The 24,373-nt window shown below is 38.2% G+C and overlaps 1 pseudogene; it reads left to right on the forward strand.

The window, feature by feature from the left end:
* LOC127637764 (staphylococcal nuclease domain-containing protein 1-like) overlaps window positions 1-24,373 on the forward strand; it is a 265,638-nt pseudogene that overhangs the window by 151,920 nt on the left and 89,345 nt on the right.

Below are 24,373 nucleotides of genomic sequence, written 5' to 3' on the forward strand. Positions count from 1 at the left end.
GACCATGAGTGTGACTTTGATCTGTTTTTATGCACTAAAAAGGCAACATTTTAAACAGTGCAAGAGGGTGATGCTGGTTTAAATCTGGCACTGAGACATGAGTAGGTGTTGATACAAGTGGGCATCCCATCTCATAAACATGGCCCTGACTTGCACAGGCACCCACCTACAGTCTGACACGTACCCAATGTGCAGGGCCTGATATTCAGTTTGTTCTATGTTTTTCTCATTTTTACACTAAAAAAAACTTATATTTAGCTACTGCTAGCCTGTCCATCATGGCTGTTGTTAGGGCTGGTTATCGATACAGATTTCCCTCTTTGTTTAGATTCTGATTTACAAGCTATTTTGATTTGATTCAGATGAACGTTTATTACATATGAAAGGAATTTGAATTCTGTCTTGTCCACAATATTTGCTTTCTCAAGGCCTGTATAGGTCGGCCTGATACAGTATCTCACATTTTGAGGCATACTGTTGTCACAGTGACAGGCGCACTAAAGAGAGTTTTGGACTATCTTGTAGTGTGTGCTGCTAAATCATGTCTGAAACGCCTTCATCTGACATTGAATCTCTGGAAGAAGCAACTATCCTCTAAAGACAAGCTTACATAACAGAGGACTCTAGCAGAGACCCGCCCAGTCTCCTATCTGTATCTCGGACTCTCCTCTTCCGGCTCTAAACTGTATTGCCAAACATTTAGTTGCTGAAATAGGAAAGAAAGCACAGGATATCTGTACATTACTTGCAGTGCTTGTTGAATCATGCATCACTTTTGCTATTGCCTATATGTTGGGTTAGGGATTTGTACAAAATCCTAAACCTAAGTTTTAAAATTCATTGCAAAACACATCCTGCACTTTTCGAGGTACAGGCATGAATGGTGCATCAAATCATGTGACTTGTTTAGGAAAGGTGTGCTATTGTTTCCAAGCGCACACATACAAAGGCGGTTGGTGCATGCAAGCTATAGTACTGTTATAGGACTGTTTCTCCTCTGGAGTTTAGAAACATAAAGGTGTCTTTATATTCTTCATAATAGAGTTATACAAATGCAGGTATTTCCTGACCTCCTCGTACAGGTATTCTTGATGTGGACATCCACTGTTGTTGTTTCCACATTTGTCTCCTGTTGTTTACCTGCAAATACATCTTCTAGCGCTTTTTCTAGTGGCTCAAATGTGAGTGTTGCCACCTTGTGGACCCACTAATTGGAGCAAATAATTTGCCTCATGCATCTGACCAATGTATTCTTTGGGGTTTGGATTGATAGAGGGACCTGAGCCATATCTAGGGGCATATCTTTTGATATGAGCCAGTAAGAAACCTCCCAGAACCTCAACTGCTTAGCAACAGGATTAAAATCACTCAAAACACCTCAGAAACCATATAGCAAAGTCCTGGCAATCACCCCCAACACCCTATCATTATGGCAGCTAGAGGTTGATTGATGTTGGATTTTGCAGATGCTGATATCTATGGTGTTAGAAGGAAGCAGATAACTGATTATTCAACCAATAGTGTTGAAAAATCTTCTTGTTGTTTTAGTCTTTGTATCTTTAGCCCCTGATATTGAGGCTACACGAGTCCAAGTAGAATGAAATCCCAGAGTCAGTTTATTTCTTCTTTTTTTTTTTCTTTTTTGTGCAAGTTAATGTTCACATCAACCATCAGAATGAGGGAAAAAATGTGATCTCAGTGATTTGGACCATGGCATGATTGTTGGTGCCAGACGGGCTGGTTTGAGTATTTCTATAACTGCTGAATTCTGGGATTTTCACACACAACAGTCTTCAGTTTACTCAGAATGGTGCCAAAAACAAAAAAAAACATCCAGTGATCCCTTGTTGATGAACGGAGAATGGCCAGATTGGTTCGAGCTGACAGAAAGGCCACAAATAACTCAGATAACCACTCTGTACAATAACCACTCTTGTAGTGAGCAGAATAGCATCTCAGAAATCTTTTGATCCGAAGGCGTACGCTTACATGTTTGAAATTAGTTTTTTAGACAAAAATATAATTGTGCCACCATATTAATTTATTTAATTACAAAACTAAAAAATTAAAAATGTTTTTGAAATTGATGACTTGGATCAAAGAATAGCCCAATAAGTGCCCAACATAGATGGGAACTCCTTCAATACTGTTTAAAAAGCATCTCAGGTTGAAACCTCAAGTTGGTTAAGAAAATGTCAAGAGTGCATGTCTGCAAAAATTTTGATTTTGTTTAGTCAGGCATAATACCCAGAGTTCCATTTATGTTATTCCATAGATTTGATGAATTTACTATTATTCTAAAATTATAATAAAGAATGAGTTTGTTTCAAAACTTTTGACCGGTAGTGTTTATATGTATGAGCAGTCATTATTTAACAGTAGATTATCATTCATCAACATTAAATCATTGGCGATAACCGATATTTTAAAAAGCAACTATCAGTGCTGATTAATCGGCAGAACCGTTAAATCAGTTGCCCTCTAGAGGCAGCAGAGGCAAGCACCACTCTTCATGTGATGTAAAAAAAAAATCTACTTTAACAACATCTGCAAACATACAGAGGGATCGTTACTGGGAAAAAAATAACAAAAATAAAAACCTGTTTTCTAGTCCTCAAATAGCTGGTGATTAACTCAGAGCTTTGTGTTCCAGCAGTAAAGTACACAGGGAACATAATGCTGGCTGTGATGGACCTAATACGTTTTGCCCCTTGGCTAAAGACCAGTCCTGATTACTGGAACGTTCTATGCCTGAACCCGGCCGAATCCTCCCAAACCTGAGTGGGAGGCTAGTTGTTTGTCCCTCATAACGTGAGGTTGGTTGATTATGCCCTCATTAAAAAGCTTTTACTCTCCCTGCGTATGCAGCCTCAGCCTCAAAGTAATTCACGGCAAATTTCCCTTGGGGCTTTGGGGATGAACAACCGCACTCTTAATCGTTTGACTCTTGGAGTGTCTTTTCACAACACCTGCCTGTTTCCCACAAACCCACTCAAACACATGCACTCACAATGTAGCTGTTATTTTGCTGAAGAAATATATTATTTAAGGGAGATGATTTGACGGCATATGATTTGTTTTCTTTTTCTTTCTTTTTTTATTTTTGGGGCAATCTTTATTCACTGTTGTCATCTTAATTAACAGGAAGTCGGCATCTTTCCTTGGTTAGAGTGTTTAGGTTTATGAAATCCATATTTAGACTTGTCTTAAACCTTGATATATTACGCTTAGAATGTTTTTCAGTGTTCCATTTCCGTGTTTTTGGGGTGTTTAAATGCGTTATGCAATTTGCTATCATAGTATAACCATTTTAATATATAGTTAATGTTTGAAATAATTTTTTGCCTCGTTTTTCATTCTCTCTTTGAAATTAATTATTTTTTGTCCTTCCCTGCCGACATTGATCAATGGCCAAAAAACAGCATCAGCGCTCAGAGACAAATGTAATATATTAGTGGTTTGTGTTTCCTGGTGTCACTGCTTTAATTGAGAACGTTAGGCTAAAGTTAGTGCCAGGCTGAATTTAAGCCTTGCTTTTAAACATGCCCAGATGTCACTGACTGTGTGTGTGTGTGTGTGTGTGTGTGTGTGTGTGTGTGTGTGTGTGTGTGTGTGTGTGTGTGTGTGTGTGTGCGCATGTGTGTGCATGCTCATAAGACCCCCGAGTTGCCTGGACGATCAATAGATAACTCCAGTGATCTATCTAAGACAAAGACCCTCTCTTTTTTGTCACTGCAGCCAGTAATGAAATCTTAGCTTATCCAAGATACAGCACATTAACTCACTCTTTTGCCTTCTCTCTCAGGTGGAAGTGGAGGTGGAGAGCATGGATAAGGCAGGGAACTTCATTGGCTGGCTTCACATCGAGGGCATGAATCTGTCAGTGGCTCTGGTTGAGAATGCCCTATCTAAGGTCCACTTCACTGCAGAGCGAAGCTCCTACTATAAGACTATATGCTGTCTGGGGAGGAGGGTGCCAGACAGAGGAAAGAAAAGGTGAGTTTGGTGGATAATACAGCATATCTCACGTACACTCAAGCTCGGTTCCAAAACCTTGAGCTGCCGATTTATACTTCTGCGTCAATTTTCTATGCTGTGGCATATGTGTTGGTTTGCATTTATAGCTCTGTGTTGGTAAGTCAAAAGTATTTATTAAATTGTTGTAACATTAAAAACTAGTTCATCAAAAGTATGCAAACAATTTGAGAATTAGGTACATATTTAATATACATGTTGACAAAAATAAATCGGGCATATTCTGTATGCTTGATCTTGGGTCAGCTTTGGGATACACTGATGCTCTGCACTGATAAACAGTTAATTAAATTAATTAAATTACTCGCTTGACCAACACAAAATGGGTCTCATATTATATGATCAACTCTTAACATATTTTTCTGTTACTTTTGAGGACACCCCTTGTTCAGGGACACATTATTTCATTTCCATAAATGGAATTTATTGCTATAAATATTTACCACAATATGCTATATTTATTCTTTAAATATACTGTATATAACACAATATTTCATTCCAATTTTACCCAATATTGATGTGTGCTATGCATTTTATGCTTATTAGTCTCACGTCATTAGTAACGTGCCAAACTCTTTTGTAAGACTCAATTGCAAGTTATGTCCGTCGTCTGCTTTATGGTGCACAGAATTACTGCGTATGAAGAACATTCTAAATCAGTCACTTATTATGTTCCATATCAGTTAGGATGCTGCTTTAGACGGTAACAGTCTATGTAGATTGTAGACACCCAGATAGCTCACTAGATTTAGAAACAGAGCTTTATTCAGTCTATTGGAGTCTTCATTCAGTCAATAGGACACACAAGTTCAGGTGCATCATCTCCTACCTGCATTTGACCAGTGAATAGTTTTATTACTTGTAATTCCAGATATCTCTAGATCCCATCCAGTAATCTCCTTTCTGCCCAGCATGCCTTGTGCTCCTGCAGCTGAGGCCAGAGCCTGTCATGCAGTGTATATGTGAACAAAGAGAATACACAAATCTGTTGTCATGTTGCATTAGCTCTGACAGAACAAGTGGACAGAGGACCTACAAAAACAGTGGGAGCGGAAACAAAAGGCACAGAAATTAGTGTGTGGCTCAGGGGGTGCCACAGGGCTTTGTCTTTGGCACTATCAGTTGTGTTCTCTCTGCTGAGTTCTGATTGATGAAGCTATCTCCATCCCTGATCTCAATCTCTCTTCATTTTCATTATGGCTGAAACAGCCTATGGAAAGCACCGGCCCTGGTGGACAAACACATTCTGCCAGCCGTTTCCTCTGTCCTCTATACCTCATTTGGCCCCGTGCTGATAGAAATATGATCTACTGCTCAAGGCGGCAAAGAGCGTGTTTCTGGCCTCTCTGTTGAATCTGTCATTTCTCTCCACTCTCTCACTTTTGCTATCTCAATCTCTCGACTTTATAAAATATTGTACAAAGTCCCAAAATGTACAACCACATTTCTCTTTCAAAGGCTGTGTTATCGGCTTCCAGCCTTCAAAAATAGCTACCAACCTGAAATGTGCATCCATAGATCTTTTCTTCTGATTTAACATATGCCTGGCTTAAAAAGTCAATCTCATGTTAGCGTTCCCTTGGAGATATAGAGGCACTTAAGTATGCACACTCACACACACATTTTTCTACCTCAGTGTCACCTCGCCGTAAACAAAGGTTGGCATGTTTTGCAGTGACACCTTGATGAAAGCACAGTTTGACCCTTACATCCTGTGCTGTCACTTCTCCGGTTGGTCTGTGGGATTGACTCTGGCACTGAATCAAAGACGACAAGTTTGGTTTGTCGTCCCCTGTTCTCCTGCTCTCTGGCACTGTGACTTTTTGGAGGGGACCACCAGTGTGAGGCCACCCTGGTGTGAATCTATTTGAAGAGGGAAAACACGATTGATACCCATGTGGTCTGTCTCAATCCTTTCTTGAATTTCCTAGGGCCATGTTGGATAATGGAGATAATTAACCCCTCAGGACCAGCGGAAGATGGAAAGTAAAAGCTGAGAGCAGTGTTTATTTGCCTTGATGGCCTTCGTTTTCATCCCAGCCAGGTGTTGATGGATATTTGTGTTAGGAAGTCTTTATTTTCCCTTTATTGCTCTCTTGTCGGTGGATGGGGAGGCGCTGGATGCTATGTCAGGAGTCCAGTTCAGTAAGTGTCAGTAATGAAATGTACTCATAAGTGTGTGGGTCAGGTTTCATTTAAAGTTTGCTTTTTCTCACACCAGGAATACAAGCTGGTCCAGTAGAGTAGAGTAGTGGTCCGTTGGATTTTGCTTAATGCTAAGAGGTTAACAGGTAACAATTATAGTAATTATGTTTTTTGTTAAGGGTAACTTGAAGCAATATTATCAAGTATGAGATAAATGTGTAAACTCTGATTTGTGATTGATAGTAGAGTACACTAGCGCGTCATTAGATTCTGAATGCTTCTTCGCATTGTGAGAAGGAACGCTTCCATCCAATAACTGTGCTACATCATACATGAGCTTGCATTACAGCAAATAATTTAAAATCACCCGCTGACATGATAGTGGTTTCTGATTGGCGCAAGTCCATTGGCATTCACGGAACAGATACGAGAGGGGCTCCATGGTAAGCGCATAACAGGGAATTCAAAATCACACACTTTTCAGAATGGACCGCAGTAGATAGCCAGACCGTAACGAGCACGTTTGTATACCGAAGTTCTGCTACTCACAGTCCAAATGTGAAGCAGTTTAGAGACGTACCTTGCGTACGTTTGATGATGGATAGGATAACATGACACTCTTCCCACGTTCATACCCACGTCCTATTATTTACAAACAGCAAAATGCCCCAAAACTCTTTTGCTTTAGTTTCCTCTCACATTTTGATGTTTATCCATCTCTATTGTGAGTGAGAGTGAGTTGTTGTGCTTTGTCTAATTGGCTGGCTTAGTCAGGGTGCGTAGGTTTGAATGAGTCCAAAAGGAAAAAAAAAACAATTGAGTTTATAAGGAACCTGGCTGCTACAATGTGTGATTTTAAAGTTGTAGTTGCAAGATTTTGCGAGGGTTAATGGCATTGAATCTTGGAAAGAGATTTAAGAGTTTTGTTTTAGGCGAATTGTAGTATGTAAACAAAAATGTTTTTGGTTTCCCCTATACAGTATCTTGCACTTTATTATTAGAGTTATGTCTGATTTTTTTTTTTTTTTTTAATATCCGCCCCTAATTGTCATTCAAAGAAAATAACCACGGTTGGTCCATTTTCATGTCAATCAGATGGCTTCTTCCTGATTAAGTGGGCGGTACATGGCCAGACTTCATGCTGATGCTTCAAACGTCTGGCCTAGGCAAGACTAGGTGTGGGTTGCAACACTCCTTTTTCTCTTAATAGTGTTTCATTGTTTTAGGAGAGATGTCTTAGTAAGCCTGCTTCACACAAAGCAAAGTGTCTTACATTGTATTTGAGCTGCGTTGCGGGTTACAGGAGGAGTGAAAGATTGATTTATTTCTGTTTTCTAGGAGAGAGGGCAATGAAAGATATGCAAATGCTGAAAGGTCCCATGATCCCCTACATGCTTTCATCACAAATTTTTTTGAACACCGTTTCCCTGTACATTGAGGGAATCAATTTTTAAGTTCCTTTCCACATCATGTGCAATGGTGCCAACACTCGTTCAAGAATGTAAACAGTTTCTGCAAGGATATTTTCGAACACTTCTCGTTGCCAGGCAACAGGGTTATGCCTGCTGATTAGAGAGCGGTTTTATGACCCTGCGTGTACCGAGCCAACCCCTATTTTTGCATCTCACAAAAGAGGCTATTAAAAGAGCCTTCTTGTAATTACAGCACACTAATTATGAGGAGGCAAATCTAAAGAGAAGATGAGAGAAGGGCTTCCGTAATCTCATAAACAGATATGGTGAACATTAAAATGGTTTTCAAAGACTGGGATAGACCAGCCACAAATACTGTCCAGCTTTTTCCACTTCACAGCTTCTTGTTCCCCAAATCACTCGTTTGTCTCCTTGTTCCTTCTTAATTTGGTATTATTGGGGCATAATTCCATCACCGGGGGGTTGATTTCTGCTCTAATAGCTTCCCCAGTTTCTTGTGTGCTTTACAACACTTGTGACAGGATTCCGCAGTGGTTGAGAAGGGCAGCAGTCTGCTCATGACATTTAAGCTCGATAAATTGGTACGGTGGGTGAATGCCGCCACGGGTTGTCCATGTCTGTCTGGACCCATCTGTGCATCGGTTTCTGTGGTTGTAGAATCTACTTTCACTCATAGATAAAGAAAATTGAGATGGCTGATATTTTCTGTTTTATTCTTTTTGGCCAGTTCCCTCCTCTTGTGATGGACTCTTTTTCAAAGTCCTCATCAGGATACAGTGGGGTACGTCCAGCACCAGTGTAATGTCTCTGAGCAGCAGTTTGACCGCGTGAGACGAAATCGCCTTGCAATTTTCTCCACAGCTCTTCAGCGCTGCTGACAATCAAAATATCCAGAATAATCCCCAACATGTTTAACATATCACAGTGGGTATTTTGGTGACATTGTACATTTTAAGGCCAGCAAGAAACCTATTGCGCTTTAGTACATAAGGCTTTCCAAAGCAAGCCCCATGTCTAACATTGTTTTAACAAACAGATAGTCACACCACAGACCTTCGCAATTTGTTGAGCCACTGTTGCTTTCGGGCTGGAAAGGATGTGCAAGTGAGACACAGTGTTTGCAATTTGGGGGGAAATCAACCGGAATGGCTTATAGTTAACTCTGCACATAATACTGGTATAGGAGAAAATAGTTAAACATCGAAACAATTGCACGCTTCACCTATAGACTTCGAGTTAGCACTTTTTACTTGTGTCAAAAATGGAATGAACAAGAACGAGCAAGAAACAAGAATGAATGCTGACAGTTTGAGGCTCAGGTCAGCCTAATGAAACCTGAGTTTTCAGACTTGCATTACCACACTAATATTTAACACTGATATAAAAGCACAGAGCTCACTTTCATTCTTTTAAGAATTATATTTTTTATGCTGAATAATGTGCTTTAATTAAAGGTCATTTTAATTTCCTCTGATGGAAATCATGAAATCCTGAAAACCAACTTGCTGCACCAACAAAGATATCATCCAGGGTTCCCATGGATCATTAAAGTCTTAATGTCTTAAATTCAGTATTCAAAAATTTAAGGTCATGCAAATTCTCAAATATATCTTAAATAATACAACAAATGTCTTAATTATCATTTAAAGTGGTCTTAAATTTGGTGGCGAAAAGACCGGAATCGTGATCTGAACTAATCTGATGATCAAACTTCAAAAGAATTCGATTCAATTAAGTAAATGCTTGTGCTGCTTCCTTGAGTGAAAACGCAGCATTGTTGTCATTTTCTCCAAGCACGCAGGGGCTTGTCAGTGTTTTCAGATGTTGCAGAGCAGTTCACAATCATTGTCATAACGGAAATGGATGACAAGCGATTACTAATGATCAACTGTTGTTGATGATGTAGTTTTGATGAAATATGACAATGTTTAATTTTAATTGATTATTGTAATACGTTGTAGATTATTGTAGGAGTATACATTTTATTTCTCTTAACTGTTTGAATGAGCAGCTGGAAGCAGTGAAGCACAAACATTTCAAAATAAGAGTCCCCAGTGTATTTCAGACTTTACAGTTAAAAGTTCCGCATTATGAAGCATATATTTTTTCTTTTTCATTTTTTCCCCCTACATCTGGAATTTAATACAATTTGGACTCTTGTTGCCATTGTCTGGCCCTCCCCATCACAGGAAGAAAAGTCTAAGAACATTTCATATAGGCTACTAATTTCCTTTCTTTCAACACATTATCGAATCAGCACAATCCAACATCGGTCGACCTCTAATTTGAATTAATTTATATAATTGTACATAAACTATTTGTAATGTTATATATATATACATACATGTTGAATGTGTGCCCCTGCCTGTTTGAGTTAGAGTCTGTGATATATGATTTATTCTGAGATTGTGTGAGTTTGTTGTGGAATGTGGATACAGTATTAATTACATTTTTTCAGGTCTTGAAAAAGGTCTTAAAAAGTCTTTCATTTGATTTTAAAAACTCTGCAGCAACGCTGTCATCATTTCTCTTATGAAAAACAAAGTGGCCTAAATTAAGTCTTAGCACTTTTTATATCATATACTTCTTTTTCAGCTGCAAAATCAAGTGAAGCAGTGGCTGTCGCCATGGCAATATGAAACACGACAAGAAAATTACATACTGTATGTGCCACAGATGAGGTTATCGGAGCGCTTGATCAGAGACAGTAAATGCTATTCTGGACTTTTCAGGTGCTGGGTTTTGCAAGTTTTGATTCCCAAACCCAATCAAATCCAACCGTTTTCAGGCAATCATCTGAAAGTTCATTTCAGACATCTTGATCCCTCACTTGAGTGAAATTTATTATGGGAGGGCTTGTATATAGTTTGAGCCTCTTTCAGAAACTACATTTACAAGCCCTCCAATTCGGCTCTATCTCTGTCTTAAGACGAGTTATTTAGAGTGGACTCCCTCATTCTCCATCTCAGGGCTTTGGGTTGTTGTAAATTGCATTAGGTGCTGTGTAGAAATGGCACTAAACTGGAAGTGTGTGATTATATATGTATTTCAATTCCACTTCTCACTTCTCTCTGCTGTCATCATTGACTTTAAATTTAACAAATGGAGGGCAGGCTGTGTCAGACATCACAGTGATGGTGAATCACAATAAGAGTTATCCAATTAGTCACAGCAACTCTCCCCGAAGACTTGAGCTAAGGTCTTCTCCACAACAACAGGGACTTGGCCAGCAAAAGAGAGACAACAAACATTGCTGGACTGATGTCTCTGATGTAAAATGTTGCCTGTAAACATGTCTTCTCACGTATTCAGTCACAATTCCAAAGTTTTCCTTTACTCTCCAGAGTTTTTATTCTGGTTTAGGTTTTGCATGTAAACGTGCGAGAATCTATTAGCGGCTTAGTTAGTTAATTAGTGTTTAGTGATATATTTAGGTGCTTGGTTTTGTGTTATTTGTATTGTTTCCCATGACAATTTTGTCACGAATAGCTTTCAGGAGCAGCATGGATGAATGCCGTCGTCATGACTACACCTATGGTGGAGCATGTGCTGCTTTTATTTATTTATTTATTTCACTCTGAAAAATGTATTAGATTATGAAAATCTTAATCAAGCATGCAACTTGTTTCACCGGTTGTAGACCTTCAATGTTATATTGCATTGCATGGGTATTCAATCCAAAGAATGGTTATGTTGATAGATTTTTTTAACTGCTTCAAATGTGGCTTCTACAAAACCAGCTGAATGATTGATTTTAAAGTTTGAATGAATTTAACTTGATTCAAATTATGGTAAACAAATCACTTTATTAGTGCAGTTCCACCAACATTTTTTTTTATTTCAAGCATACAATAATAAAAGTGTACAATATGTACCACATACAACAATAATCAAGAATTACACTGTTGATCAAACAAATAAAACTTCAAACAAATATAACTTCACCGCTGCTTGAAAAGGAGTGGGATAAAGTTTAACACTTCATAGATAATATACAAGATTTACAGAATACACGACACTCACTTAACTATATGTACAGATTCTACACCATATTACATAGTACACACATTGTACACAATATACAGACAACAAAATGCTATGTGCATAACATAATACACATATTGCTTTTTAATGTGTGACACCATTTCAAATGTAACGTTCATGAGGACACCAACGCATTAGAGGCTTGTTTCTTTTCATTTATTCAGTGTTCCTATACTGTACGTTTCGCTGCCTATTACAATTTATTTAATCGGGAATAACCATATAGCATTTGAAATATCTTAACCTCAATCATCAGTAATAAGCCACTATTTTACAACTGAAATCATATAGCTAAAAAAGTGCTAAGTCAAGCTAGAGAATGATCATTCATGTTCATTTTCAGACATCAGTTGACAATCATAATTTATCATCCAGAAATCTCACCTGTGTCTGGTCTTGAGATTAAGTTCCATATTATTTCCCTTAAAACAGCCAACAGAGCCAACACATACACGATTGTGATTTTTCTATATCTTCAAGTGGTCTCAAGTATTTTTATAAGCATAACAAATGTTAATTTAAGAAATGCCAAGAAAATTTAGCCTGAATTTGAAATGGAATATGCTTGATGCAAGGCTCCTTCCTAGAGATGTATCTGTAACATAAGCAGTTTCCTTTCCAAGTATGCATTCTATAGTTTGTGGTATTGAGTGCGATATCAGGCATTAACATTTATTTGATGGAATTTTTGTCAGAGACTAGCTTATATAAATAGTCCGGTGTAGACTAATAAAGTTTAACTGCTTGTGTACGTGTGAATTGTGTTTGTTTAAATCTAGAACTCAAACCAAATTCTTTGGAACATAGTCTGCATAATATCAAAGTAATAGTGTCTGGAGCTCCAGTCCTTACAAAGGTGATGTCAAGGGATCCATTAATCCATGTAGAATAGCAAGATTGTAGTCTGATAAGGGGCAATGGTTCTCTGGTGCCACCAATGCATTCTCTGGGTCATCAGAATTTTTTGGTGAAAAATTGTTACATGAAAAGGGAAAGAGATTATAGTAAAAAACAAATAGCTTTGTACAATTTTCTAAAACCATTTTCTAGAACATGGATGTGGCTGCTCTCAAAAATTGTCAAAGAACTGGTTTATCCCCCAAAATGAGAATTATGTCATTACTCATAGCTCATTTTATTTCAAGCCCATATGTTTGACTTACTTTCTTCCATGGAACAGAAAAGGAAATGTTAGGCAGAATGTTTGAGACTGACAGCCTCAGTCCCCATTCACTTTCATTGTATGAAAAGAAAATTTACTGTAACAAACATTCTGCCTTTTGTTTTTCATGGAAGACAGAAAGTTGTACAAGTAAATAATGACAGAACACTCATTTCACACAGCCTTATCCAGTTTAGGGATGCACCGATACCACTTTTTCTCTTCCGATTCCGGTATCGGAAATCTCAGTATCTACCTATCCCAATCCGATACCAGTGTTGTTGTTTTTTTTGCATAATCAGTTTAGAATATCTTTATATTATTATGTGGAAATAATTGAGTGAGCTCTTTAATATGTAAAGAAACACAAACCTCTAACTACACATTATTTCAATATAAATGTATAACTTATAGCTTATTAAGAAACACTTTATTATTAACCAATATACTGGATAATGTAGCAGTAAAATTAACAGTAATCCCAGTAGAAAAGTAGCCATTTTTTATTTATTTTTTGCAAAATGTGTTCAACATGCATCTTTACTTTAAAGGATTCAGATCTCAGTTTTGTTCAGTTTAGTTGTGAGACATCAGTCCACTTAGTAATATAGAACTATATAGTAATATATCTCAATCATGCGCCTTTAACTTTTAAACCCTCAGGCTTTTATTTTGACATTCTGAACTCTCCAGGAATCCTGTAAGGGTCTGTATGTAGGCAAGTTCACAGTAGTTTAATTCGCTTCTTATTCAAATTATGTTAAAATGCACAAATGCACTAAAAATAGCCGCGAGTGTGTGTAAACAGAACAGCGGCATTCATTTACATGAATGCAGCTGCGCATGCATTTTATATATTTACTTATTTAACTCAGCCTTTTTGTGATTCACAGAGCTATTGCTCATCTTCAAGTGGCTTTGAATCAAATTCACGAGTCATATGAACTACTTTAAATGTGTTTTATTTATTTCCATAATAACCACAGCATTTGCCATGGTTTTAAACAAGATTTAACCATGATATTCATAGTCAAACCAAAGTAATAATATAATATATGGTTACGAAAGTCTCCGTATTACTATAGTAAAAGAGCACACAAAAATATTTCAGAAAAAAATCCCTCCCTGGCATCTATGTGACTCAGACTAACTCTCTGACTGAAAGTAATCACTTTGATTTATTTATATATTTATTAGCTTGTCTTAATTATACAGAATTTCCTCAGGCTGCCTCGATTGTCCTGCTGATGACGATTAAAGCCTTCGTCCGTGTTGCTCCTCAAAAGTTATTGCAACAAAATAGTTGCTTGAAAAAAAAGACACTGATAAAAATACAAAGCCAAATGCCTAAATATATCACTAAACATTAGTCAATTATGAAGCCGCTAACAGATTCTCGCACTTTTACATGCAAAACCTGAACCAGAGCCCATTCCAGGTTAAAGAATTGTCACTCAAAATCTCACAAGCCAATGAAAACTGCACTGTGCTAGCCCCACCCACATGAGAGCTTTGTGTTAGAACTTCGAACGAAAACTCCAGAAGCATAAATTAAAACTTTGTTGCTAGAAATTGTGATTGCAAACACGAGAAGCACATTCATAAGTCCTGGTCAGTGAACACAAGCAGAGAATTTCTTTAACAAAGTATGCAGATTATTTACAGACTAAGTGTAAATTTAGTTTGTTCAGTTTCAGATTGTTTTTATTCATTCTCAGTTTATTTGTTTATTCGCTTCTAGAAAAGTTATGTTCGAAACAATTGGCACAAAAGTATTCCCACACAGATCTTGTTATTCTTGACTGTGTGCCCTGCAAATGTGCTAATAAATATATTCGGAATGATTTCCATTGCAAAATAAAAGTTTAATTGAGTATTTACTCACCCAAGTGTTCTTGGCTGGCAGGGAAGCAAATTGGGTGTTGCTATGTCAACAAACTGTTAAAAAAGTAATTAATTCTCCTCTGTTTCAGTGAGGGAGACTAATTAGCATTTTGGTGTCACTTAGCAGTAGCTACATATACATTAGCAATAACACTACCCCTGCCAGGCAATATGTCTTTGTATTTGCCCAAAGATTTACTCCGAGTGGATTCCAGTAAAGAGTGACTTTTCTGTCAGCTTTCTTACTCGTCAACTTAACACTTGTGTTTTTAGTGAAGCAAGAGGATGATGTCTGTGAATCAATATCTCCTTTACTACTGAATCAACAGTGACGTAGCAATGAAATGATATTTTAGATTTGAGTTGAGAGTTTGCAGTCTGCATTTGAAAGACAATATAAGTTGAGTACAATCTCAGATTGATTGTTTCATAAGGTCAAACGCCTTTAAGCGGTTTTCTTTTATTGAAGTAAGGTAAAAAACAGTTTCCCCTGATTTCTTTCCTCATGTAAACTCATTCACCGGCATTCTTAATGGTTTATCTAATGTGCACAAGTGTTGTGCGCATGACTGTTCGCATTTTACGAAAAAGCTGAGAATAATCCAATGATTGTAAATCTCATGTAAATGCAGTTTTATTGCGTTGTTGGATTTTTGATATTTAAGCTAATTGCTCTTTGTGAGTCTGAAATTCACAAATATTCCGTTTGAATTGTTGAACAATTCACACACTGAATCTGTTTGAGCGGTTTTTGATTAGCTTGCTGAACCACAAGTCATTATTTTCATCATGTCTGACTCGAAACGAACAGAGAATTATGTTATCTGTACTTAATGCTCTTGAAACTTACTGACTGGACGTCAGGGGAGTGAAAATCCTATAAGAAACACTGCAGTAGATCCAATAGCAAATGTGACCTATAGAAGAGTAGTGTCTCCTGGGAAATTCATACATATGGTGGTGATGTATGTTCACCCACACCAGTGTGTGTGTGTCAGTAAGTGCTCTCCTCTTGCTTACCTCAGAGGGCAAAATAAAAAAAGATCACACTAAAGGTAAGAGAAGGGCTGTTCCACACATCTCATGGATTATGTAAGAAGTGCTTTTCTACATATATATGGACTTGAGTCATCTGCCCAAAACAACACACGCAAAATTACTTTACGTACACACACCGCACAAGCAATTCTGAATTGCCCTGAAGGAAAGCCAGGACTCCTGGCTAGAGGTCTTCACGGGTCCACCCCAAGCCGAGGCCCCAAGGGTTCCATTCTATTTCTGCGGGTCCTGGGTCTGTTTAACATTATGTGTTATACCCAAATCAAGAACAATACACAGCTGTGATCAGACAGCACTGATGGTGTGTGTGTGTGTGTGTGTGTGTGTGTGTGTGTGTAACTTGCAACATTGTAAAATTAGGATGAGAAAGTGCGGGCCAGGAAATATGGTGAAAAATGGAGCGGAGCCACAACAAACTGAGGGATGTCAGAGGCAGAGCAGAGTTAAGGCACACGATAGCATGTTAGCATTGCTAACATTAGCATCCGTGGCAATGAACGAGCAATCGTTTTTATAGTTCAAAAAGGTAAACAGTCAAAGTTACCTTATTCAAGATACAGAAAAACTGCAAAGCTGATTTTATACAAGTCGCGTTTGTCATCCGTATATATGACAGCAAGTGGACTTTTGAAGCTGAAATAATGAGTGGATTAGCTATGCTGTTTCAATCAGCAAGAGAGGAATCACAGAAAACCTGTATATATTTTACCAACTTTCTTGGCAAGGACAATGGATCATGCGTCACGGCCAGGTACAGGGGAGAAGGCTTCTAACGTTATATTAGGTAAGACACAATGTTTTGTTTTCACAGCTTTATTTTTATTTTATCACAACTAAATTTACTTGTTAATCAGCTGTGAAATCCGTGTCGATTTGGTCTGTGTCTCCCGGCTAGGACCGGGTCCCAGCTTTCAAATAATAGACAGGTCCAGCATTTCTCGGTTATTCTTGGGTACGGGTCCAAGCTTTCAAATAATAGGCCGATCAGGTTCGGGACTGGGTAAAATATTTCCTGTTTTCTTTGGGTTCAGGCAGGAATTTTTGGACCTGTGAAGACCTCTACTCCTGGCTCCTGACACACACACACACACTCTCTCACTCTCTCTCTCTCTCTCTCTCTCTCACACACACACACACACACACACACACATACACACAGATAAGTGCAGAACTTGTGTGTGGTGTTTACACATTTTTCTCACAAGTCTGGGATGCAGTTTCAGCACTGCCATTTGTTTCTAATGTACCTCAGCAGATCAGTAACAGTACAATACACACAAATGAATCCACACACACTCATACAAACTCATGCATGCAAACGTGAGGACTTCCAAACACTTAATGTCAATTCCAGTTTGAAGGACATTAGACGGGTTCATAAATGAGCAAACAGCAAGCCGTGACAAACTGGCTGCATAAGCGCTGTTGTGAAATTTGGTCGTATAAATGGACACGAATTTATAAAGTTTTATAACAAGTTATTCGTGTTCAAGAACCATTATAAGAAAGATAAAAGACAAATAATTAGATTATTTGTCTGAAAAACATTCTCCACCATTAAAATCGTAATGCTACGTCTCTTTGTATCCGCTCAAAATTTCTATTGTAAGGAATTAGCTTTAATAAGGGAATTATGATTAATTCACTTCTTGGATTAATATTATTCTCATGGCTTATTGAAAATATTACAACAATTTTTTTATATAGTTCAAGCTTAGTTGGGCAGATCTTTGAAAATCAAGTGACGAGATGATTTATCAAAATATACCATAGTCAAATTGTCTTTGAATACAAGCAAGACTTTATTGTTAATATAAACATGAAACAGGTCGGTGAGTAAAGTGACAGAAGGTGAATGAAATTATCTTTACAGAGAAAAAGAACTTTCTGGAGTCTGTAGACAATGCCTTAAGAACCATTGATAATTCAGTCTAACTAGATTTGCAATCTGGTAACTTAAATCATATTAAAAAGACCACTAGTACATTCATCAAAGTCTAGAGATGTACATGCGTTTCCTTGCGTTTCCTTGCGTTGCTTGGTTCTTTGGCTCTTTGTAGGAAGTCCTGGCTGTTCTGTCCGTGTTTGGATGTCTGTTGTTGGGATGATGAGGCAGGGCTTTGAAGTGAGGCCTTCCGCATGGAGGACTCGCGACTCATGTCACATGTGTGAAACGTAGAGCAGAGAGTGAAAAAGGCTCCCTTGGAACTTTGTTCCGAGCTTTCTGGACTCTACATTGTATGGAACTTGAGGGGTGCCGGGGCGAGGCTGCAAGCCACGGAATTCGAGGGGGTTGTCCAGGCTGGTCTTTTAACCCATCTGGGTTGTTCACACCCAAAGAGGCTCTAAGCCAATCAGAGGTGACTTTTCAGAGGGCCCATGGTCGAAGTGTGCTCCCCTCAAGATAATTCATTGATGACCTTTGTTCTAAGGTTTGTCAGTTTCCCACTCAAAAGGCGAACATTTTAATCATGAATTTCATAAGAAAACTATAACTGCAAATAACCCGAAAATACTTCACACCATCATTCTGGAATTTAAGAGACAATCAATTACATAACAAATACTTGTACTTTCTTATTAAATTACAGTTCTAATTCAGTTATCATGCATGATAAAACTTACTAGTAATTAGTTTAACATGGATAATACATTACACGTTATGAAAAACATAATGTTCAGGGTTATCATCTGCATAGGATGCATTTGTCCATATTTGTATTATAATCCTACACATGTCTGTGTATTTGAATTGCAGTGAAATAGAAAAGGCCAAGATCTATGTCAACTGATCATGAATGAAGCTTCATGTGAGATGGTGAGCTGGAAACATGCCTCATGATTAGTATAATAGTTTTAAATGTGGAGAGTTGGTTATATTGAAGAACACTAGGGTTCCAACAATAGGTTTCTCTGGCGATCATGAAAAGAGTAGTCCCTCATCAAATGTCCAGTCATGTGAAGAGTTAGTTTGTGGGTTTTTCTGATTAACAATAAAGACAGGTGAGCTTCACTGTGCCTTTCCCAAGATTCCCCACTGTTTTTATGGCAGTTAAGATTTGCCAGATGCCTGACACCCAGACTTGCTGGCACCAGCAAGTCAGTGTAGATTCTGTATTTAAATAATTCTGTGTAGAATTGTTGAAGTTATCATAGTTATCTTCTGCATAAAATCCTACAACACACTTTCTGCATAGATGCATATACGTCCACATAAAGAAAAGAATGTGTCATGCATCTGCATACATGCAGAAGGACATCTAGCTCACGCCGCAGTTCTCACAAACATTGATGCAGATATATGCATGTTAGCGCAAGCATGAGAGATGCCACCGTGACTGTGCATCCTTGGCCGATGCATAGTCTTCCTTTTCTCATTTATAGGATATCCCTCAAGGCTTTTGGCATACACCCTTTCAGGTAGGTTTATGGCAACCCTTGGTTCACCCGTGCAGAAAGAGAATCCATAACATTTTCACTATTACAGTTCTCATGGGAAAGCAGATAGAGAGTGTGTATTTTTGTGGTCACTGTAATTAGATATGACATTGTGAATTGCATTATTGTGGATGAACACATTCTTGAATACGCAGGAACGGAAGAGAACACAAATGATTGTGTTCACAACTGCCTGCATTTACAACTGCCTGCGTTTAGGTTTCTGTCTCTTCTTTTTTCTGAAGGAACTCTTTATGTGAGTAAGGATGAAGGACAGTTGCCCTGCAGTGGAATGGTGATGTTTGTGCCCTCTTGGGAGGCCACAAGCATCCATTTTTCTGCCTGAGTGGCAGTGGTGTTTCCTTTACTTGGCTTAGCAATGTAGACCCTTCAAAGAAAGTGAAGCGATATGCTTGCAGTTAGCAAATCACTGTCTTCAAACAATGCAGAAATTGTGGACAAGCCCTGATTTCACTGAAAGTGGACCCTGTTTACTAAATATTGCTAGTATTTATGTGCACGATTATTTCATCAAAATGTAACAACTTAGTCCGCCTTTGAAACAAAATTTCCCTAACTGCGAGTGCAAAAAAAAAAAAGTTAACCAATAGTATCATAGCCTTAATGTTGGTAATGAAATCTAACTTTTCACAGTCCATTTCTGTGTATTATTTTCAAATATTATTTTCCATTCCAAAAAACATTACTTTTTGGAAGTCTATTACGTTGAAAATATGACTGGCAATTATAAAATTAAGCAACAGTGAGAAATTCAAAATAATGCATTTGCTTTTATAAAAAATGTTCTAATGCTCATTAGACTAGATTTGCAATCTGTCCTTGTCTCATGAATATAATAGACTTTTATAACAAAAACTGCTTTTGAGTTCAGCTTGATTCATTTATGTTCCAGTCAATTGTTTCAAAACTCTGATTTAGCAGTTTGTTGGCATCATCACCTTTTTTTGCTTAATCGCCTAGCCATGGTGGCAAATGGTTTTCATGTTGTCTGTAAGGTTGTGTAAATAGGAGCTTCATTCTTACAAAGATAATGCTCTGTTTTACCAGGGGATATTGACAATGCACCATGTCCACCCTGTCCTTGAAAAAGGTCATGGTTGGATTGATCAAGAACAGATCCTTAAACATCTCTCCAGATATCCCCTTTTATTTGCACTATTTGTGATTTTGAACTGTTGCATATGTTGCCTGGGGTATATGACAGTAAAGGAGAATACATTGACTGTCAACTTGTCCTTTAAATTTAGCACTGTTTAGATCTAAAATTACTCCACACATTTCTCCATGTGTTTGCGATAAACATGGCTGCATTTTCCCAACTTTAGATTGGAATTAGACACATTTACACAGCCAAGGCATTTCCCTCTTTTGCTTGCTGACTTTTGCAAACTCTCAACCACCAAAACTTTTAGTGCTCTCAACTCCGCTGCTGCTTCCGGTGTCTTTTCTAATCACCTGGCAGTAATTAAAATGAGTGGACCTTCCCTCATGCACACAGTAACATTTATGCTCCTGATTGTGTGTAAGATGCTTTTGGGCAGTGGGATGCCCATCCGTGTCTGGCAAATACATGTGTCATTCTAAAGATTCATATGATTGGTCCATTACCAGACTCTGGAAAAATTTAGTTTCTCTGGATTTACTATTTATTGTTATGTGTTCGAGTAAAATTAATATATTTGTTTTATCCTTTAAACTACTGACAACATTTCTTCCAAATTTCAAATACAAATATTGTCATTCATGCATCTTGGCATGCTCTCCTCCAGTGTTTCGCATTGTTGTTGAGTAAATTGATGCCACTCCTGGTGCAAAAATTCAAGCAGCTCGGATTTGTTTGATGGATTGTGACCATCCATCTTCCTCTTGACCACATTCCAGAGGTTTTCAAAGGGGTTCAGGTCTGGAGATTGGGCTGGCTATGACAGGGTCTTGATCTGGTGGTCCTCCATCCATACCTTGATTGACCTGTCTGTGTGGCATTGTACTGCAACCAATCCTCATAGCTGGAGAACATTGTCAGAGCTGAAGGAAGCAAGTTTTCTTCCAGGATAACCTTGTGTGTGGCTTAATTCAGGAGTCCTTCACAATGACAAATCTGCCCAATTCCAGCCTTGCTGAAGCACCCCTAGATCATCATGAATCCTCCACAAAATTTCACAGTGGGTGTGAGACACTGTGGCTTGTAGGCCTCTCCAGGTCTCTGTCTAACCATTAGATGACCAGGTGATGGGCAAAGCTGAAAATTTGACTCATCAGAGAAGATGACTGGGCATTGGGGGGCGTGGTCACGGGTCCGTCTATGGGAGACAGAGAGCGGTAAGGCTCGTCATCTGGTTCACAATTATCCCTAACACCCGTCTCTTGATATAGTGATGCGGAGGGAGAACAAAAAGGAATGCCAGAGCGTCAGTAAGCGAGAGAAAGAATTACAGGCAGCTGCCGTGTATGTGTTAGGGATAATTGTGAACAACGTGACGAGTCTTACCACTCTCGCGCTCTCCTGCAGACCGACACATGACCACGCCCCCCATGCCACAATGACCTTACTCTAGTCTTCTATGGTCCAATCCTTATGGTCTTTTGCAAACCTCAGCCTGCCTTTTCTTCTCATTGATGAAGAGTTTTAGCTTGCATGACTTCAGCCCTCCCCTTAGGAGCCTGTTTCGAACTGTCCGCGCCGTGCACTTCGCCACAGCTGCTGTTTGAGTGACATTCGAATGAGTTGGCGGTCATCTTGGTCATTGGAGAGTCATTTTTGCCCTCTGCCGGTCTGTAGCTTTGTTGTCCACAATGTCTGCTGCTTGACCATGTTCTTATGGACTGCTCTCTTTGAAATTTTAAGGATGGAAGCAACCTGATGCTCACTGTATCCCTCTGCCAGTAAAAACAGAATTGAACCCTTCTTTTGAAACTCTTTTGGTATGGACAATAGTTATTTTTTTATTCCAATTTCTTGAGGTACTACCAGCCCTGTTTTGTGCCATCCAGCTGGTCCTATTGCAAGAGGATAGTAGTGACCACAGTTGTGGGTTTTATACTTTTCCTCATTAAATAATATTTGGTTCAGATGATCACCTAATCAGTACCTCATTAGGTAGAATGATGTGTGCTTGTGCTGGAATGGAATGGCTACCGTACATGTATGTTTTTTTTATATACATGTACATGTATGTATTATATATATATATATTGAATCTTTGAGTTTGTAATTTTATTGGACTATTTTATTACTAGTCATCTGTAAAATATTTATTCTGCTCACACCCTTGAAACCCTTTTTAATAAAGTTATTTCTGAATTCGTTTTTATAAGTAAATGGAACTCAAACGTCTAGATTCAGAACTAGCTGTCAGAACATCTAGGTTTATTTTAACCTGGATTTCGCCATGAAAATGGCCATAGAAGCTGGCATGGCGTTAAAACAAATCATTGATTCTTTAAAAGTTTGAACTGATTCACAGAAATGAATCAAACTCCTCAACTCCAACTCTGTTTTTGCTATTGAAGATTAAATCGGAGACTCTATACTCAATGGTCAATTAAAAGTGCATTAAAATATTCACATTATTGCTCAATTTTATATTGCCAGCAAAATCAATGCAATCATATTGTGAATATTGAATATATCGCCTGTTCCTTCTGAAGTGTATTGAGCTTCTCTAAACAACATTGTCTAAAAAAATGCATCTGAAACCCCCGAGCCTAAAACCCATCATTATACAGCCAGATAAGTCTACCTCAGAGAGCTGGTCTTTCAACGGATTTTAGCTGTTACACAAGGCTCAGTAAACAGTATTCTCTGGCTTTCTCTCTCTCCTTCATTTCTCTTTTCTCAGGTCATTTTGGTTCTGTCCCTGTCCACCACACACACCCCCTGAGAGAGAGACGGAGGGAGCATGGTAGACAGGATTAAGCCGGCAGATCTAGGGTTGGGATTCAGCTAATGCTACAGCTAACGGCTCATCAGTTTTCTTTATTACCTGCTCTGGAAAAAAGAAGTCCTCAGTGCAGAGAGAGGCTATTCTTAGATCCACTGCCAATTCCCCTCCTAAATGCATTCACTCACTCTCTCTCTTCATGCCTCCTATTTTACGCTCTCTCGTCCACTCCTTTTCTCTCTGTAAAGCTCTCTTCTATTCACTTAGAATGCTGATTTATTTGCTGTGCTTTGTTTGTGAGCAATAGCTGCAAATATCTTGAATGGGCCATGTTTTAAAAGAAAGAGAACTAGGTCTCAATTTTCATCATTTCACTCTGCATTTAGTCCTTGGTTGAGTAGTGAATAGAACAGAGATTGCTAAATGAATTGTTTCTAAGTTCAAGACAACTTAAGCTCTTATTGATTACAACAGAAAATCATTTAGACAATGAATCAAACAAATTGCATTTGCAGTAATAGTATATGGGGCAAGGCATTGAAGGACATTATTCCAGTGAAGGAATATACGTTAAAATACATACTGTTTTGACATAACAGCCACAAGACTTAAACATTATACGAGGCTAGTGTAGTAGAATCACTTACAGACTATGTCTGCAAAGTTATGTCCAATCTTTCAGCTGCTGTCATGACTATTTATAGTCAGATAAATGAGTGCAAGGATACCAGTAATGGACATGATGTAACTATCTGCAAAAGTACTGATTACATGGAGCAAATTCCTCATGAAACAGGAAAAATTTATAAAACGTAACTAGAAGTTCATCCGCCTCAAAATATAATACTACTGTTAGGAGGACAATTGAGACAGCTTTACATCTCAAATAAGACAGGCTCAAATTTATACAGAATGATCACTTGAGCACTTTCAGAAGAATACAAACTTCTTATTTCTGCTTTTAAATCCTCCGGAAAACCTTGCCCCATTGCTTTACATTGTACGTAAGCATGTACATTATTGTAAACACGATAAAACACAGTTTGCTGCAAACTGAGAGACGAGTCAAAATATATCACATATACAGTCCATAGAGTTTAACTTTTATCTAACCCTAAACATTCCTTTAATGAAATTGTAGGGATTTTTTCTTTCTTTCTCCCCATCATTTTGTCATTTCGAATGGATTTGATGTTGTTCCCTCAAGGCTTGAGTGTTATATCTGTCATTGAGTGTGGGCAAGTGTAGCGGTTGTATTATTTGTTTGTTTG

The sequence above is a fragment of the Xyrauchen texanus genome, chromosome 45, assembly GCF_025860055.1.
Source record: "Xyrauchen texanus isolate HMW12.3.18 chromosome 45, RBS_HiC_50CHRs, whole genome shotgun sequence".
Classification (NCBI taxonomy): Eukaryota; Metazoa; Chordata; class Actinopteri; order Cypriniformes; family Catostomidae; genus Xyrauchen; species Xyrauchen texanus.